General features: G+C 44.8%; 1 protein-coding gene across 2 annotated transcripts in view; it reads left to right on the forward strand.

Moving 5' to 3' along the window:
• Positions 1 to 6,321, forward strand: part of bahcc1b (BAH domain and coiled-coil containing 1b) — a 66,917-nt gene that overhangs the window by 6,208 nt on the left and 54,388 nt on the right. The window contains exon 1 of one of the 2 annotated variants that reach the window (XM_042225140.1): positions 2,624 to 2,834. The exons of the other annotated variant lie outside the window; for it this stretch is intronic. The gene's annotated coding sequence lies outside the window, so the exon portion shown is untranslated. Of the gene's footprint in view, positions 1 to 2,623; positions 2,835 to 6,321 lie in introns of those variants that run through there. 2 annotated transcript variants of the gene reach the window in all.

Here is a 6,321-nt window from a genome sequence, read left to right on the forward strand (position 1 = left end):
TGTGTGTGTGTGTGTGTGTGTGTGTGTGTGTGTGTGTGTGTGTGTGTGTGTGTGTGTGTCTGTGAATGTGGTGGCTGAAGCCTTTTGGAGAGTGCAGGGCTCGGACACGCAGGCTGCTGGGTAAATGGGAAAAGACGGTAACGATTATCTAATTACGGCCGCGATAAATCTGCGCGCTTTGGCGTTATTTGATTTGAATTCTATATGTATCAATTAATTCCTCTCACACGAAAGTGTCGAGATCTCCCCCCCTTCCTCGCTCCGTGCGAGTACAGTTTTATAAGCTATCTATCGGCTGCAGACCAGCTTGGCTCACTCCAACCCCCCCCACCAATGTTTTGTTTGGGACTGGACCAAAGCAAAGGGAGAGAGTCTCTGTTTTAATGTAAAGGGACATCAGTTGGAACAGCCTCGATATACTTTATAAAGTGCGTGCTCAGTGGTGCCGGTGGTGGAAAAGTTCAGCTAAAAAGCACACAGGCTGGCTGCAAGGATTTGTCTGCAGAATGAAACATGACCGTTTTTTGTGTGTTTTTGTAATAGGACTCGAACATTTAGCCAAAGTAATAACATATATTTAAATATTCTAATTAAAAATGTTTCCATATTTTTATGGAAAATTTTATACATAATATTTTATGGAATATTTGAAAACAAAAACCCTCCGACACACTTTCACAAACAATTTAAAGACCAACTTATTATCGTCACGGACCTACCGTTTATACTCCCGCGTGAACCCGGAAATGTCCACTTAGTTATTGATTAGTTGGCAATAAAAAAAGAAAAAGTTTTTGGTCAAAACACCGCGTGCGTGCCGCCCAAAATCAAAGCTCGGTTCCGACTATACAGTGGTGTCACCGTTTTAACGTTTAGATGAGAAAATGCTTTTATTCTGTTTATTAAAACTCAAAAGAAAAAAACCCCACATTCGGCCGTCTTTCCGCTGTCTCCTTTGTAGACAAAACTTTTCTTCCACCATAAAAGAAAGAAGAAGAGCTCCCTCTCGGCAGAGAAATAGTTGCTTTCCGGTTCTTGTTGCCGTCCTCGCCTCCATTTTCTAAAAAAACAAGTTGTTATTGCACCATTCCGCGAATCTATCCCCTACATTTATTACAACGTGTAATTTGCCCCCCTACCTTTTTTTGTTGTTGTTTTTAACCGTATTCCCTTTGATTTAGTCACTCTTGACTCTCCTTTTGCTCTGGGGCCAACGGGGTTCGCCGTGGGGGGCGCCTTGAAACCGCCCCTCCTTATCTCCTTTCATCGTTCAGCACGGGGCCGCCTTGAAACCGCAAGGGCAGTAATTGCTTTTTTCAGGCAGCCCAGTGCGGACTGGCCAGCAGCCAATCAGAGCCTTGTTTACACTCGGTGATTGACAGTGCTCTGGCAACCTGCCAGCCAATCGGGAGCTCCGCAGCACCGAAGCGCCCGAGTTTTAACCCTTTGCCTCCACGTATAAACAAACCCGCGCGGCAATATTAGCCTATAGCAGCTCATATATTTCGACATGGAAACACACAAGCCCCCATATCCTTCCACTTTTAATTGGCTAAATTAGTGAACCGTGTGCAGGGCCAACCCCAAGGACAGTAATGCTTTCAAATTATGCAGTGATTCAATTTGCCTGTGTGTGTGTGTGTGTGTAGCTTATATATATATAAATAGATAAATAAATAGATATAGGTAATATACAGTATACCGTAGCCTATCTTGTGTGTTTACAGCAATCATAACTTTTCCCTAAAACAGATGCAATATTTTTAATCCCCCGCCATATTAACTAAAAGGTGTAAACCTATAACACATTCCTTTATACAGAGCCTGAATTATCCTGCAATGACCATTAAGGACTCCAATAGCATTTTCCCCCCTTTTTAAGCAGACTATTATTATAATATAGCAAATCTGCACTCTACACTGAAACTTCAGGCCTGCTAATGTAGGTCTCGTTGTGACTTTAGTTGCACACACATGCAAAACAGAGCAGGCTTGTTCACTAAAGTACATTCAAATTCTAATAAGGATTTATTTAGCAGATGATCAAAAAAGGAGAGCATAAAAGGGAGATTTCCCTAAAGGAGCGCCAACAACACTACCACGCCATCGCTGTCAGGCAAAATAACAATAATAATAAAACAGCGTTGCAGTCAGACAGACAGCACAGAGGGCTGCAACGGGATCACACGGCATAAAAGGCTAGACGCTGTTTGCTCTCCACCAGCGATCAGAAAGCGCAGGCAGAGCCGGCTCCTTTCCTCTCCGTGCCGCCTGTCTTCTCCGCGCAGTGCGCCGAGGGCTGCAAATCAAACGCCCGCCGTTTTGCTCCGCGGATCCTCCGGCTTCCTCATTGGCTCCGAACGGCAACCAATGGCAGGGCGCATTTACTGTAGAAAGGGGTGTGTGTGTATGTGTGTGTGTGGCGTAGAGGGGGGTGTATAGAAAAGGGTAGGTGGGGGCGGTGGTGGGGGAGCGCCTCACGGGCACGCTTTCACATTGTCGTTCTCAAACCAATAGGCCTGCGAGTCCACCCCTCCCCGCGCACACACCCCTTCAACCTCTCCCTCCTCCTCCTCCCTCCCTCCCTCCCTCCCTCCTCCCGGCGTGTCTGAGTCTCCGGCTGCATGAACGAGCCTCGATTCACTACAAGCCTGAACTTCTACGATGCGTCTCTCCCATACCTCAACTGACTGCACACCACAGTCTGCAGCAGCATAGGATGTAATCAATCCCACATGTTTCATCTCTGCGACTCCGGGATTTTCACTTTGAATATTTTTCGTACTTTTTCTTTCATTATAAGCCACTCGCCGCACGGTGGATGTAACTTGCCAGTGAGTAGGAAATTATTTTACAGTTCTGTTTTTGTCATTTTTGTTTTGTTTTGTTTTGTGTGTGTGTTGTGTGTGTGATTGTAGCCGTTTGAATGCCGTTTTTTTCATGTTCATTTTTTTTCAAGTAAGAGAGAATTTTAGTTTACACATTTATTATTATTTTGTCTTTTTTAATCTTTTTTTATTTACATGGAGGTATACCTTGGCTGTTCTCTAAGCGCACCGCTATCCGCTGTCATTCCATTAGAGGCAATAAAACGCGAGATGGTCTGATGTTCTGTGCAGAATATTAATCTGTAGGCATCTCTCATTTGCTAAATACATTAAAGGAGCAGATCTCACGATTCTACTGTAATCTAGAGGAGGGATGGGAAGGGGTGGGTGGAGGGGATTTATTTCACGTAGCTTTATTTCCACCGTTTCCTGTCCAGTGTGCAGTGCTGAGCTGTGGGCGATATGTGTCACTTCTTGATTTGACCTCTCCTCACAGCCGAGCGTGTGTTTCTAATTCATTCGGGGTGCTGCTCCACACCTTTCTGCTCTTTCAGTGAGCCCATTTTCATAAATTTTAAATTGTAGATTATTTCTTTGTTAGTTCTCCATTGTGCAAGTGTGTGTGTGTGTTTGTGTGTCTATCTCTGTGTGTGGGAGAGAGCGAGAGAGAGGTAGAGGTTTTTTTTTTTTTATTGCAAGCTGCAGTGCTCCCTCGGTGTGAAGGCTGTGTAGACGCCGAGGTGTCTTCGGCTCAGCCGGGCTTGTCTCTCCCGTTTAGCCGGCCTCTGAATATCCGGATTTAGTGCGCCGGTTATGCTTTGTGACTTTACTTTATTGCTAAATTGTTGAGGGAAACCAGTTGCCCTCTGGACCCGGACCACTTCAAAAGGAAATGCCTTTTTTTTTTCATTTTTATCCAAAGATTCACGCATTTATGATATAGTAGATTTATGCTCAAACAGCACACACGCACACACACACGCACGCACACACACACGCACACACGCACAGATAAATAGGCGCATTTTTCTCTCTCTCCTTTTCTTCTTTTTATGCTCGAAGCCTCAATTGCATTAGTTCTGACAAACGCAATTCTTTGCGGATTTGCTGGCTTTTGTGCGAAGTTCATGTGATGTCGTCTTGACCAGCAGTGGTTACTTTTGTAAGGGAAGGGGGGGATTTTCTTCTGACGACAGTTTGACCCTTTTCGGGGCACTGCTTAGTGGATGTGTGCTTGTGTGTGTGTGTGCTTGTGGAGGTGTGTGTAGAAGGTTTCGGAGGTCTGGGTAGAGTGGAAGGAAGTCTGAACGCCTTTCACGTATGTGGGCTACACACACACACACACACACACACGCTACTGCAGATTCAAATGATGATTTTTTTCCTTCTTCCCAAAACTGTTACGCGCGATCTGCTCACGCCGCTTGTTTGCGTGGCGTGCGATAACACGGGATTTAGACTCAGGTTGTTAAATGTAGTCTGAGTGGCTCTCTGTTGACGTGTAATGTAAATATCCAGGACGTGTGTTTATGGACAGAAAATGTAAAAATGTATAGACAAATGTCAGACGATAGTAGTTTATGATTGATGTCCCGTGGAGAAGGGCCATTGTTTCTCACTGCCTAGGGGACAGGAGAGTCCATTTTGCCTTCCCAGTGAGCTTGCAGCAGCAACAGCAGCAGCAGAAACAGCAGCAGCCTCCGTTTCTCCCCCCATTTATTTTTCTTTTACCCTTATTTCCCCCTGTTACTGTTGACTACATGTGGTCAGAAAAAATAACATCCTGCAGCAAACAAAAAGGAAATTAAATTATTTACATGCCCTCGCACTTTGCGCAAAACTATCCTTATAGGCAGCGTTACGGGGAATGTTTGGACGTATAACACACACACACACACACACACACACACACACACACACACACACACACACATTTTCACGATTCACGATCACATTTGCTGGGTTTTATCAGAACTGCGAACTTTAGGGAGCTAGGGTGAAAATCCCCTCTAAAAATACAATTCCTGAAAGTTGAGTCCTTGAGCAGCGTGTGTGTGTGTGTGTGTGTGTGTGTGTGTGTGTGTGTGTGTGTGTGTGTGTGTGTGTGTGTGACTTAAAGAAGACTTGAATATCCGAGCTTATGAAGGCTGTTCTTATGCACTTCATAAAGCCCCTGGTCCACCAGAGCATTTGGTATTTTCTTTGTTCCTCTATCTTGGTTCCTGGGAGGTGCTATCAGCATCTACAGAGCACTAGATGGACGTGCCACGCATTGAAAGGCCTAATAGATGGACTGCTGAGGTGTGTTTGTGTGTGTGTGTGTGTGTGTGTGGGGGGGGGGGGGGGGGGGGGGGGGGGGGGTGGAAGCACCCAGAGCTCCCTATGAGCATCGCAGGGAGTCCTATTTAAATAAATGACCTAGGCTATGAGGTATACATATAAACGCGATGATTTCCTAGTCTATTTCACTGTTTATTGCCCACCTCACAACTCTGGCGATGAAGCATAGAGGTGATTTGATTTGTGTTTGTGATTACACTGTATCCTATATATACAGTACGTGTAGCAGAAATGCATGGCTATTGTCAGAAGGCGAGGGCCACTGCTGCTGACTCCGTATGAGTTGATAGAAATGGCTGTTTCAACGCCAGTTTTCCTCAATAAGCAACACAACGGATAATAATCCCGATTTTAACGGTGCAAACTATCAAAAGTCAAACAGCGATGGTGAAGCAACTTTGGTAAACACGTGTATATAAAAAAACAGAGAACGGTAAAGGCGCTCTTGGTTTATAAAACCTATATAAGAAATGTCGATCCAAGTCAGAAATCAACATTTCCTCCACATATGAAACGGATCAGATTCGAATTAAAATCTCAATTTACACCAAAAGATAAACGTATTGACGGTATCCGTCTGAAACCAAAGAGTGATAGGCTATTTGAGTCACCCAAAGGAGAAAAAAAAAGAATATGTTTTTTACGCATTCTATACTTGGTGCAGATGGTTTCCTTAACGTTTTAGCGCAAGTGCTCCGAGGTCCAGCCTGTTTATGACCGGCGCTTGTTGAGCCTCAAGACTCAACAACTCCTTCACCGGGAGAGGCTTTATACCGCCGTGAACTCTTGTACTGTATATGCTTCATTTGTTCGTCATTTGCTCCATTCTTTTTTCTGTTTTGCGCTGATAAAGGAAGCTCCCGTGTTCAGGATTTACATTGTGTTTGGTCGCGAGGAGGAGAGGGGTGGGTGGGTGGGGGGGCTCCTCTGTTGGGGCCAACGATGTAGTGCGGGGTAAATCCACGTAAACTCACTTCACCCACATTTTCATCCACAGTGCAGACTTCACCCACCTTTCCGAACTGGCGCATATCGGCGTTAGAAAGTTAGTGTGCAGCGCAGAACCAAAGTTGGTCGGTAAATGTGGGGATTTTATTTTATTTTAGGACGTTTGTTGTGTGTGACATTTGAATAGCTTCTTATTCCTCCTTTT

The sequence above is a fragment of the Haplochromis burtoni genome, unplaced genomic scaffold (genome assembly GCF_018398535.1).
Source record: "Haplochromis burtoni strain Fernald_Lab_line unplaced genomic scaffold, NCSU_Asbu1 Contig_162, whole genome shotgun sequence".
NCBI classification, from domain to species: domain Eukaryota; kingdom Metazoa; phylum Chordata; class Actinopteri; order Cichliformes; family Cichlidae; genus Haplochromis; species Haplochromis burtoni.